This window comes from Apteryx mantelli, chromosome 15 (assembly GCF_036417845.1).
Source record: "Apteryx mantelli isolate bAptMan1 chromosome 15, bAptMan1.hap1, whole genome shotgun sequence".
Classification (NCBI taxonomy): domain Eukaryota; kingdom Metazoa; phylum Chordata; class Aves; order Apterygiformes; family Apterygidae; genus Apteryx; species Apteryx mantelli.
The window spans coordinates 18504031-18517955 of record NC_089992.1 but is presented as its reverse complement, the minus strand read 5'-3'; the positions used below and the strand labels follow the sequence as shown (position 1 = coordinate 18517955).

Below are 13925 nucleotides of genomic sequence, written 5' to 3'. Positions count from 1 at the left end.
GAGTGCTACGAGAGTATTGCAGCATGTCGCCAGTGAACCCCCTGGGGCAGAGCAGGGGCTCCCAACATTGAGCACAGCACGGGAATTCCCTCCTGGCCTCTTGCAAGTCCCTGAAACTCTCCATGTCGCAGCAGCGGACGGGAAGATGAGTGGAAACCAGAATCTCAGCTAAGTGAAAAGTAGAATCACCAGCCTCAGCAACAACCTCTGCACCGCAGCAAAACAAGGGATTTCTTCAACTGAGTAACTGCAAGAGGCAAAAAGGGCTATAAAACTTGCACTCGGAGCCTCAAAAAGGAAGCTAAGCAAGTTAGACCTGCACAGAGGCAGACACCCAAAAAGCGCAGGAGGGACAGGACAGCAATGGGGCGCTGTCCTGTGAACGCCAGGCTCCTCACATCGCTTTGCACCTCTGCTGCTCCTGGAGATGCTGCAGTCTTAGAAAAAACTCAGCTGTTGCCCAGACCATTGGAACCCCCACTCTGTTCATGACTACACTATTACTATCCTAAAAATAATGCTAATATTTTTAATTTTTCTACTTCTAAACAGTTCCTATAAAATATCAAATCAGGTACTGCATGGATACTTTCTGATGTATACTGGAGACACTACTAAAACCTATCTCTATCATCAGCCTGAAGCATTTTATAGCCCTCTCTTTGGAGAAATACGAAGCTGGAGTCAAATACTGCTGTTCTGCAGACTGATTTCGCTGCCATGTGGGCTGAAAGGCTGCTACATATGGCATTACAGTATTTCCAGATTTCCACTCTGCAGATGGTCATGGTATTTTCCAGATGACTCCTACTGTAATACCAGAACCACATAAGTCATTTATAAGTAATTGATATGTCACAGCACCTTATAGCGCACTGTGTAGTGTTCAAAGCTCAACAGACAAAACAGAAGAAACATTAGCACACTTCCTTGTTAGTTTTATATACAAAGCATATATCCATTCACAAAAAAGTAGAAAGGTGGAACAAATACATATTAGCTAGCATATGAAAATGCCAGAACTTCCATTAAATAAGATTGTCTAAAATATGACAGAATTATAAAGGAGATGCTGAAGGAAAGTAACGCAAAAGGTTGTTTGCAGTGTGACCAAGACACTGAAAATACTGTTACCATTGATCTGAATTCACTTGTATAATTGGCAATTACTTTGTTACTGGAGAAAGAAGGTATCTAATTGCTGAGAATGACCCTTCTGTCTTTGCTTTCCATTCTCTTTCTCCTTACATTGTGCTAAATACTTACACACTTTATTTTTGTCTTTTCTTATAATTATTACAAAATATAATGAAGTAACTTTCAATTCAAAAAATTAATAACAGAGACATGGATTATGCAGACGCACGGGTAATAATGGACCCAAGAAAAGTTATATGGTTTTGCATGTTAAGAGAATACAGGATGAAAAATGATATCCCTCTAGTTTTTAGTCTCTAATTATTTAATGTTTTATGCAGAATTCTCAGCAATAACAAAAAATAACCAAAAAATTACCACTGGTACCACAATTAAGCACTTATGACATGTAAATATCTATTTTCTTTAAAAATTTTATGTTTGCTTCTAAACAAATTTCATTTCAATGCAAAACTTCAAAATTTAATTTCTTCTTTAGACTCCTGACAATGAAATTCAGATGCTGAAGTTCCAGGTGTCCTGGGCAGACAGAGAACAATCCACAGTACAGTCAGCACACTCCAGCTACAGCTCCTGATGCAACCCAGCTCCACCTAAACAACAGCAATATTGTACCTCCACCGCTGAAGACAGCGATTAAAGCATTCTTCTGAGACATGATAAGAGAAGTGCTTTAGAGCGCACGTGAAACACACAAAACACCTAGAACATAGAAACTGAATGAGTGTCTGGCATCATTAAGACACTAAATTATAGTCAAATTACAGTTTAAATCCAAACGGGCAATATGTTCCCTTTAATGAGTCTGACACAGCTCCACTGTGCCTTGGTGCAAGAAGAGCAGCCAGACATCAGAAGATTTGATCTTGTTCGGGAAACATGCTAGCGTCTACGTGCCAAGCAGGTCACAGCTGGCCAGGGCCACGGCTCGGCGGCCGCGGAGGGCAGCTGGGGAGCGGGACGCTGTCCCCGATGAGACAGGGACCCTGCAAGGGTACCGCCTAACAGCTGCAAGGTCTTTGCTCCGACACCGCTCTCTTTGCACGAAGCCCCTATCCAAGTGTCCACAATTTTTTACAAACATAAAAGAAGTGCTCTCTAACTGAACGCAGATCACTAAAAAGGGATAGTTTTCTTGTCCTGTACATGAGGGATAAACTAAAGAGAGTTGCTCTTCTGTTAATGTGGTGATGCAGATATTGCCTGCAGAGCCCTGGGCATACACAAATAGATTCATAGCTACAGTAGAGGTTTAGTGTCAACATATCAGTGTTGGGGGCAATTGGATATAAATGGCCTTTTTTGCTCCTAGAGTTTAGTTCTCAGCATCGTCTAGAGAAGGATCAGCGCAACTTAATTGACTAGACTGGTAAGGACCTTACCAGCATTTCATGGCTGGGATTCAGCAGAGCATAAACTCAAGCACACAGGCCCATGCTGGGGCCGCTCTTCCTCCTCCTCCTCCTCCTCACTGCAGCAATCCCAGCCTGAGCTGGAGCCTACTGCTGACGGTGGCTCTGCTGGTTTGGTGTCAACAGGCCAGATGGGGAATTGCTAGGGAACTAGTCAAGCCTGTTTTGAGGTTGCAGTTGCCACCAAAGCACCCTGAATTAACCAGTTCAATCAACTACAGGAACTGGATTATGCTGTTGAATATTACAACAGATTTTCCTTTTTTTTTTTTTATCTGCCCATCAACGAGTAGATTCAGAATGATTAGGAATACAGAACTTCTGAACATTAATATAGGTAATTAAATGCAAATCTAGTAGCTCGGTAGGTGGGCACCTCTTTTTAAAGAAAATTTGACATGAGTTTAAATCTTCCTTGTGATGGAGACAGGTTTGTAAAGAAAACACAAAGAAGAGGGAAACATTCCTTTTTGATTATATGGACTCCCACACACTATGTCATGAAGTATTTGTGTGGGAACTTATTTATGAAACTGGAACTACTGTCATTACACTGCATTGAGGAAGAAAAAAAATAAATTAACATGCTGTAAGTCAAATGTCACAGCAGAATTTAATATGCTGGAATTCTTGGACGGTGCTCCTTTGCTTTCAGCTCAGTGTACACTGCTTTTTATAGCAAGGAATTTTAATTATTATTAATTTCTGGCAATCCCCATAGTCTGCTGGCATTTTCTAACCAACAGAGCTTAAAACCTGAAGAGAAACAGAAGGTGGTAGAAAATGGAAAAATGCCTGATTCAAGTACCCAACGTCTATTTCTCCATGACTTACTAGTATAGTCATGTGTGACCAAGAGTTCAAGACAGAAAGATTATTCCCATTTTCTCCCCAAATATGCCATTATTAATCACCTTGCTTCTCATAACAGCAAAAATAGGTCAAACAGAAGCGGGGGAAGTGACTAGATCATATAAAGCATGGCAGTGTTGTAGATGGATTCAGGAAAGACTAGCAAAATGGTTTGCCTAGAGAACAGAAAGAAACCCTGGAACATTGCTTATTCTACCACGTTACAGTACCAGGGGTCCATGGCACTTAAATGTAGATTAGTCTTAGCAGACTTAGGGGAAAACAAGTTTCTGCGCTGCACCGCTTTCAGTATGAAAGTATGTTAACGCTGCCAGGTTTCCACCTGCTCCACTTCACATTCTTCCCTTTTTTATCTTTCTGTCTATATTGTATCTTGAAGGACACACACAGCCTCAGTTCCTGGGTCTCGGTCTGTGTTCATCTCAGCTGCTCCTCAGCTCTCCACGCTGACGCTTCCCCGTGGCTGCCAAGTAGCCACGAACTGGCCACCTCAGGTCCAGGCAACCCACTGGCAACTCCACACCTTCATGTACTCTGAGCCACCACTGGTCCTAGCCCCTTCCCGAGACACTGAACACCCTCAGCATGGTCCTGCCAAGTCTTCAGCCTTTTCCACAGGCTGCTTCACGCTGCTTCAGCAGGGACTTTCTGACCTCAGACCGTTGACCTTTCTCTGCCACCCTGAGGGCCCGACCCAGGTTTGCAGCCAGTGGCAAGAAGGGTGCACACACGTGTTGATGAATACCTGGAAGGAATACTTCAGACACTGTAATTTTGACTATGGCAGCAAGGAAATTATTGTAACACTATCTAAGGCCAGAGTGTTCCCTGCGTGTATATGGCCCCGCACTGCAGCAGAGGAGTGTGTCAAACAGCTGGAGCAACACGACCACAAGGCTCCCTGCTTTCGCCTGAAGAGTTGCTTGCTCTGAGCGCTGAACCTTTAGCCTCCCCAGGAGGCTCTTCAGCGCGAGCCCGTTCTTTGGGGGGAGAGAAGAAGGAGGATCTTGGAAAAGTTCCTGTGATGCAACACTAATGGCAGTGTTTCTCTCTGAACTGAACCCAGAGCAATAAATTGTTCCTCTGAACATTCAAGAAAATTTTTCTGAAGATCCGTTCAGTGGTGGATCGATGGCATGCCCTACCCTCCCACTCCGCACTCCAAACCCCACCTTGAAAACAAAAGAACAAGAAAGCGCTGCTGCTAGAAATTATTTAGAGCTTCCTGTTATATTTGTTATTGCTGATGGGAAGTTTCAGTATAAAGAGAAAGCAATTTCCTGCTAGATGGCTAAATTCGCAGCTGAAAGGAATCCTGCTTTCCCTGCACTGGGGCAGTCTGTGAATTCCGGCAATGCACTATTGTCTCCAAGAAAGGGATTTACATAGTAGCCTTCTCCCCTTTACAGAGGACTTGCCAAACCTCCTCTGGTTCCCCTTTTATGTCTCTCACAATTGCCCCAAGAGAGAAAACATTTCCATGAGACAAATGCCAAAAGTTTCATAGTATAACCTTACCTATTCCTTCAGGATTTGTTATATGATACATGAACAATGAAGCATTACACAATTTATAAAACTACGGTGTTCATGGATTTCCATCTTATAAGTTTTATATAAAAGTGATACTGTGATTTTTCATGCAAGCCTCCTCAGTTATTAAAATTTATAAACACTCAGCAGTCAAAAGCTATCAGATATCAGTGCTGTTCTTGTTAATCCTGTTCCCTGGGGAGATGTCTTAAGGTTCAAGCTCCCCTTCAGCACACTAAATTTATCCAGGGGTCTGTTGATGACAAAATTCATACCAGATCACTTCTGTTCTTCTGTGGCAACTGAGAGAGACTGGAGCTCCTTCCCTCCGAAGAGATCACTTTGCAGTTACTAGTCAAGTAAGTACTCATAACAACAATATTTTTCTGGGCCTTTGCCTACTTTCTCAAGTTTCGTAAGCTTTAAGCTTGAAAGTTAGTTACACAATAGGAATTTTGGCTGACTGACTGGGTTAGATGGTAAGGGAGACCAGTCTTGCACCTCTTTACCTCCTCCATTTATTTTATTGTGCCATCATCACATTACTTAAAATCTCCTTTGAAAAGGCTAAAGAACCTGCCTCATGGATGCAGAACAACACCTCATTTATTTCGGGACAGTAAAATTGTCTCTTATGTGCTCTTCACCCTAGAAACAATCACAAAACCCAAGATGGTAACATATGCTCTGTTATGAATCATCTTGCCCTTCTTCAACCTCACTACGCCATGGGTATGTAGAAGTCTATATCTATTTAAAATTATTACATTTTAATAATAAAGAAAATTTGCCCAGGTATTCTCAGCTGTAAAATTTCTGTTTGTCACCTACTACTTCTAGACAGATAACCTCACAAACGGGAGAGACTGCAGATCAGAAATGATAAACCTTGCAAACAATGAGATACAGAAATAATGTAGCAAAAATTTATTGTTTCCATTCTCCCCTGTCCTAAAGAATGGATAATTCTTTTTCTTTGCAGGCACGTCAAGATCTGAAGGGCCACACATTCTGCTCAGGAGTTTGAGCACAATCACTTTGCAGCAGAGGAGAAAACAGTGACCTATCAGTAACATTTATGGAAGAAATGCAAAAGTGGGGCACCAGATTCAAAGAGTTACTAGAGGTACTTGGGACAGGAGGCGAGAGACTTGGACACGGGGGAGTTCTTGAAACGACGCACGAATTCCCCAGACTGACCGCAGGATTTCTGCAGCCAACACGCTCCCAGCGGTGAGCCTCCACGAGGCCCCGTGAGCGCCCATGACTGCGCCAGCGTCCGCACGGCTGCTGGGCGTTGTGCAGGGCCAAATCGTCACGCAAGGTCCCTTGCGGGAGACTCTCGGCCAGGCCAGGCTCTGCGGTGCCTTCCACCAGCGGAGGTGTGCGTGCGGGGCGGCCCCCTCCGCCCCCGAGGCGCCGCGCTGGCCCCTGCCCGCCGCCGGGCCGTTATCTCCAGCTATTCACGGCCCAGCATTGTTCGCAGCTCCCTGGGAGATGGAGAATTCGAGCAACTGCAGAATGCACATAATCTCCCGCCAATCCCTACAAAATACTGTGCCAAACACGCAAGAAGGGGCAGAAGGGAAAGAAAAATGAAAGAAGTATTTAAGATGCCTGATTAAAAAAAAAGAAAGTCTGACAGGTTGCATTTTTGATTATATTTCAGTTTTAATTCCTTGTTGGCAGTAGCTAGTCTCATTTCATTGTCTTTAATTTCTCCTCAGATCTATCTGCAAATTTAATATAGTTCTTTGTGCATGCTCAGGACTTGTTCACTTAATTGAATGAAACTAGAAGCCACAATTATGCCAAAAGGTTTTATTAATATATTAAGGAATAATCAGCAATCTCCCCAACCTTTCCTCAATTAGATTGCACAAAGATTTGGCTGATGTTTTATTTAAGCACAGACATAATACACTATCCAATGCAGTTCTTAAAATTAATTAGACATGAGAAATTCTACAAAGCATAGGGTCTCCTCACTCAGGAACTTAAAGGAACAAAGAAAGCAGGCAGTTAAAAACCTGTGACTTCAGTAACACCAGTACAACGTACCCCAAGTAATTCACCATCCACAAAGCAGTGCATGCACTTCCAGTGCTCCTGATGAGTCTAGGTCACAGATACGAGCATTCAGACAACATAACATTCCTTGCAAACCGTGATCCTGTGCCAGTATTACACATTGCGGTATTCTGCAGTTGGGTAAACTAGCTGAGAAATCCACTTGTGTTAGGAGTCCCTCCTAACTGATGGACTCTCTCCTAGGTATGTTGCGATTATGCTCCCTGGAATAGTTTTAGACACCGGTACAATACTTGCAATATTGCTTCTGAACTATTTTGAGGGCAGAGCTCTCTTTCCTTCAACCTTTTAAACATGGACTTTCCCCCCATTTAGCTGCTCACTAGTTACTGGCTCCATGTTGCCTAGGGGTTGGCTTCGTAAGCCCTGGCAGGAGAAGTTTGGCATGATGCTCCTCCTGCCAGTTTTGGCTTTCCCCTCTGCATTTTCTCCCTTGAATCTGCACATTCCTCATTGTTTTCCCAGCTCCTTTCCATCCCTTCTTATGCACGATAGCCACCTTCTTCTTGCACTCTGCCCCCCTACTCCGAGCTTCTCCACCCAGCCACCTCCGGCTAATGTTAGCACTGAGCTCGCCCTGTGGCATCACAGTCTTCTCTACGATCACCCAGGCAGAACAAAGCACATTTCAGTAACAAATGAACCTGCAAGATGAGCAGCAGTGTGGAGAGGCTCGCGCTGTTTTAGGCAGGGCAGTTTGCAACTCAGGGACAGAAAGTTCAGTTCACATGTATCTAAATGACTTGTGCCTGGACCAGGGTACATGCCAGTGGTGTCCAGCTGAGGCTGCTCTGAACACGTGACAGTGCAGTCCCTGCAGACTAAATCCCTGCTTTTGATAGAGCAAAACAGCAAAGATCTTCCAGAATGAACAGCTGGCAATACAATACACAAACCTCTCCACCACACTTTCCCTGACAGGCTCCCAACAGCACTGGAGGCTACAATTTTCAATTCCTTTCACTAGAGCTAATTCCATGATTAAAAAGGGAAAACCAAGTGTCCTTGGCTCCAGCGCAGCTTCCCATCCATACCAAAGTTCAAAAAGACCTGCAGAACAGTGCTCAGACACAGACCAACAAAAAAACTTCTAACATAGATTTGCCAGACTGTGGAAATGTAGCTGAACTGTGTGTGAACATTATTTAAAAATAGGTTGCACTCTATCAGGCTTTACGAATAGTTCACAGAGTCTAGAAATCGTTCTTGTTATGGGCTTGAAATTAAACACTGCCATCAGTCACCTGTTTCAGGCAGAATTTTTTCTCCACTCACACACACACTCACTCTACTCAGAGGAGGCTTCTGGAGAGGTTTTTGCTTTAATATCTGATGTAATTTCTAACACAGTTTGCAACTACAGTGACCAATTTTTTTATTACACCATACTTCAAAGACAATTGGCTGATCTGAATATGCCTTTTTTGTGTGTGTGTACAAGCCTGGCAAAAACCTATATTTGAAAGCAGTAAAACTTTACCCTTCTGCTGAAGTACTTCCAACCTGTCCTCTGCCCGACAAAATATAACCCTTGAATGCAGACTCCATATGACTTGCCCCTCAACTATAGATCCTGTCAACTTGCATTATCCATGGTAACAGTAATATTTAAGAAATATCCTCTAGCAAAAAGCTTACACAGCTTATTTAGCAGAATAAATGCCAGATATCAACAGTACCACAAACATATCTTAATTTTGATAAACAACTTGAAGTAGAATTTGGTGTTTATAATTTCTAAAACCTACTAATAATTTTGAACACATCTATGGTGTTCCTTTACATTCATATAAAAGATCACATTTTTAATACTAAAAAAATCTTGTGTTTAGTAGCAGCAAGTTGTAGGAAGAAAATTAATGGAAATAAAATAAAGGCAAAAAGTACTGAAGGACTGTTTCTTCCATCATTGAACTACAGTTATCCTTTTTTTATTTCATCCTAAAAGATCTTTTTGACTGGCACTGCCAACTCTCAGTTTACTAAGGTAAACTAGGACATAAATGTTTACAACTTAAATTAAAAACTCAGTCTCATTTTTTAATGACCGAAAGAACAGAACTTCAATCTGGAGGGAGACTGGAAATACACAGTGTTGACTATCATACCAAATTGATCTTTCTAGGTGAAATAAAAGCAAAAATCTGACAAATTTATCTCCTGACTCCTAACAGCTTGCAGTGAAGCAATGGCAACATGCCTACACTGCTTCCTCTTACAGGCTCGTTTACAATATGCTTTGTTGAGGATATTTAAACAATAGCTAGTGCCAAATGGGATTGGCAATGCTGATTATATTAATCAGCGTCCTTGTTCAAAATAAGAAAGTGTCTGTTGATCATTTTAAGCATGGTTTCCTACAAAAACAAAGCTGTTTTATCATCTTGTCTACCTGCTGCCAGTGGCTGGAAACACTGAAGAGTAGCGAGGACAAGAAGGCTGTAAGCAGAGAATGATTTAGAGGATGTGCTATTGGGAAAGTTATTGCAGTAAGGAGTGTAAGGCATTCGGGACACTAACTCAGCAAATCTGCGATCACTATTTCTGCTGGTCAAGAAGAAGCTTTTTTCCAGCTGTCATATTTCAGAGAGTATTTTGGGTTATATATTCTAATTCTTTTTCATTTTTTTTCCAAAAATGAGACAAATTGAAGTAAAAAGTCATACACATACACACTAATACAAACAAAATGTACGACAGAAGCATCCTCCTATTCAGGAATTCTATCACAGGGAATTAAAAAAAAAAGTTTCACTTTTTTCTGCTGAAAAGGATGTAATCCAATGCTAAGAAATAACGAAAGAGATATAGAATGAGAAGTGACATTTTAACTAGTATCACAGAAAAATGACTTTATTTGTATACATGTAACAGGGAAAAAATTTGTACTGTGTAGTGTTAAATGACAGACAAAATAATGCTCCTTGTCAAAAGCCTGACATTCCTACCCTTAAATTCAAAAGCATTCTTTTGCTGGAAGGACAATCCAGCCTCAAATAGGAGCACACATACTTTGGAAAGTCAACATTAAGTTTGTTGCATGCTCACCAAAATGGTTCCCTCATGCAATCTGTTACAACTAAAGCCAGAAATAACTTCTCCCTCATTATATGCACAGGTCCTTTGCTGGGCCAGGGAGCAAGAGCCATACACTTGCGACCATCATTTACAGACATTTCTATGTTGTTATAGGCTCCAAAGATAGATATGTTGCATTCATACTCTTGCCTCAAAAAAGGCAAAAATATATTTTTGTCTGAAACTCTGCTAATGGCAACACACAGTTGTCTAAAAATATCCTTTCTAAGTACTCTTGAAAAGCAATAAATAGTGTGTAAAAACAAGTGAATTTAGATCTCTATTTAAAGAAATAACAGAGTAATAGAACATTAGGTGTGGCCTTAAGGTTTCAAATTTCAAAGATTACTAGGAAAACAAGAAATTGAAGCCAGAACCTTGCAAGAAACATGGAAAATTTTTTGTATGATAGAGCTGAAGGCGGAAAGATTCTTTAGCTAATATATCATTATCACCAGCAGACAGTGCAAAAATCAGCATTGTTGAACTGTGCAGATTTATGGAATGCATATCAGGGATTTTGACAATTTTCTTAGATAGCTCAGCAGGTATGCAGTTAAAGAAAAATCTTCATGCCAAATAATTCAGCTGGGCCTGTTCCTGCTGCTCCTGAAGCCAATAGCAGTGCAGCCCTCGACTTCAGTAAGAGTAGGATAGGATCCAAAGTTGTGGTGTGATCAGTTTTATTGTTTATATTAGTGCTACAGCTGTAACTCCCCAACTGGAGATGATGCTACTGATGGTAATGAGACTTATCAACACCAATTCCATTTACAGCTCAGCCTTAATCCAAGATGTCTACAGCAGCAAAGTAAATGACACTCAGGCAATTAAGGAATCACAGAAACACAGAATGGTTGAGGTTGGAAGGGACCTCTGGAGATCATCTAGTCCAACCCCCCTGCTCAAGCAGGGTCACCTAGAGCACATTGCACAGGATCGCATCCAGGCGGGTTTTGAATATCTCCAGAGAAGGAGACTCCACAACCTCTCTGGGCAACCTGTTCCAGTGCTCTGGGCAACCTGTTCCAGTCACCCTCACATTAAGAAGTTTTTCCTCATCTTCAGATGAAACTTTCTGTGTTTCAGTTTGTGCCCGTTGCCTCTTGTTCTATCACTAGGCACCGCTGAAAAGAGTCTGGCCCCGTCCTCTTTACACTCTCCCTTCAGATACTTATACACATTGATAAGATCCCTCCTCAGTCTTCTCATCTCCAGGCTGAACAGGCCCAGCTCTCTCAGCCTTTCCTAATGAGAGAGATGCTCCAGTCCCCTAATCAGCTTTGTAGCCTTTCACTGGACTTGCTCCAGTAGGGCCGTATCTCTCTTAATCTATTCGCTAATCTGATTTTTATTCCCATCAAAAAGTTTCCATCAATGTAATTTTGTTTCTAATAGGTTCTAGAAGTTTACTCACTAAAATTATCTGCTTAAAATGATATACATAAACATTCATGGAAACGCCTCTTGTGTTCCTGTACTTCTTTCCAGTCTGCAACAGAGATTTAGAAGAGAGCAACATCTCTGCTTCTAAATTGGTTCAAAATCATTCCCGTGACTCAGTAATGACACAGTATAATAAACTGGTTTTGACAGGAGGTAATATTCTACCACCACTTTTCAGTTTCCCCTGGTTTCCCCTGCCATTTCTAGGCAGCCCATCTTCTCTAGCTAAGATGACACCCTGTATCCAAAGCAAAACTATCTTGGTATGCTGCATGATAAACTAACTTCTGAATTGTATGAAAATGACATCTAGAAAACCTGTCATTAACCTGGGGACCCAAACGCTGCAATTGCCCTGGTGTGTTTTGTCTCCAGCAGAGAGCATTTCTGCCAGGAGCAGAAATACGGACGAGTAGGTCCTGTTAGCTAGATCAAGGTGTTCCCACAGGTAACCCGGGGATGGATCGGATCTGTGAACTTGTGCTGCAATACCACTCCATGCCTCCCATATAAAACACTTCTTTGGCTGGCTTTGAGGAATGCCAGGACAAACATTTTTGCTGGACATTTTGATGTGCAAAAATATTACCGTGGCAGCAGAATTTGGGTTTGCAATAGTTAAATACATGCACACATTCTCTTCATGGTTTACATAGAAAGTGAAGAGTTATTTTTGATTGTGTTAAAAGATTTCAAGCTAACGAAGTTATGCATTTTATAGGACTCCTACTCATCTCCAGAGTGCCACGTGCATCTTTCTTTTTAAATCATTTCTTGGCAGATCATCCTCTCTAGCTAAGAGGACATACTGTGTCTAAAACAAAACCGTCTTTGTATGCCACATAACAAACTAACTTCTGAATTTGTATGAAAATTATGGAGTTGGTGGTTTACAGTTTAAATGATGGATTCTCATAGCATTATATAATTACTGCCACAAAGTGAAACATTCATTCTGAATAAAAATTACAGAAACATTAACTCAGTTAACATGTATGTATACACGGGAAGCCTTTAGGACACACTCTGTTAAAGAACATGATATTTTGTTCAGCTCCTGACTCCACCCCTTGGCATTAATTGAATAAAGAAAGGTGAGAGCTTTCTTAATAAGTAAACTGGGGATTCCCCACTGATTGAGATATACTAAGGTGGTGAAAACCTGGCATTTTTGGCTTCATGCCACCACACCCTGGCTTAACAAATATCAAGAGCAGCAGCCAGAGGATGCAGTACATGTTCCAGGATCAGGCACGTAGGACTCTTCTTCAGTCACACTGAACATACTGATGCATGCATAAGGATCTAGCGTGCAATTTTTACCCTGTTTTTTTCTTGATTTTCCTATTTAATTTGTGGATAAAAAAGCATAGATTTTTGCATGTGACCTGTCCAAAATAAGCAAATTTGTTACCACTGCTTTGTTCTAAATTGTTCTGCAGTGATAGTGTAACTATGGCCTACTGATTGTGCAGTCTCATGACTCAACAAATAAAAAGGCTTACAAACACATAAATGAAGCTCACTGCTTTCTAGGACTGTGTTTTAGTTGCTTGTCCTGCTAAAAAAACAGGAAATGTCACCAAAGTAAACGACTACTTAAAAAACAGTTAACTCTTCTGCACGGTAACCTTCAGGAACAAATTAGAAAGCTTTCTGATGAAAAGGATTTGGTTTCAAACAGTTCTTAAGACATGGCTTCAGCCTTCTGTATAGCTACCCTTTGTTGTTTATGTGTATAGTCTGTCTGATGTCAAGCTGTATCTATTATTTAGCATCTTCAATTTCTGTTTGATATCCTTAGGCTAAATAATTTTTTAATATCAGTATTGAAGGAAGTCAGCATTACTTTTTGCCGGGAACGTCAGAAACTTCCGTGAGAGGGGCAACCTGCCCACATGATTGCAAAGGTTAGCCTCAGAGATGTGCTCTGGGGATTATACCGAATGATGGCTTTATGTGTATGATTATATAAGTTTCCAAAACTAGCACTGCCTGCAAAAATCTACATTCTTATAAGGACCAAAGGTGTTCAGCTCTCCTCTCTGATTCCACATTATTTTCCCTCTCCTGTTCAACTGCTAGTAGGAGAGCATTTCTACAATAAATATTAATTAACATATACTGTTGATTTCATTGCCCTTACTAATAATTTGCACTTATATAACACTTTGTATGTTCTAAGCACTTGAAAAATATTAATTATCACGTTAAATTACAGTGTTCTTGAAAATATATCTCTTAACATAAAGTCAACAACAAAAATCTCTACAGGAATTTAAAAGCAGATTAAATGGAAGATGCTGCAACATACTAAGATAGCAGTTCCTTACA

General features: G+C 41.2%; 1 long non-coding RNA gene across 1 annotated transcript; it reads left to right on the top strand.

The window, feature by feature from the left end:
• The first annotated feature begins 3361 nt into the window (after positions 1–3361).
• Positions 3362–6588, top strand: LOC106496463 (uncharacterized). Its single transcript, XR_001294610.2, has 3 exons — positions 3362–5335; positions 5629–5708; positions 5959–6588. It is a non-coding gene; the product is annotated as an uncharacterized lncRNA (long non-coding RNA).
• The last annotated feature ends 7337 nt before the right edge of the window (positions 6589–13925 follow it).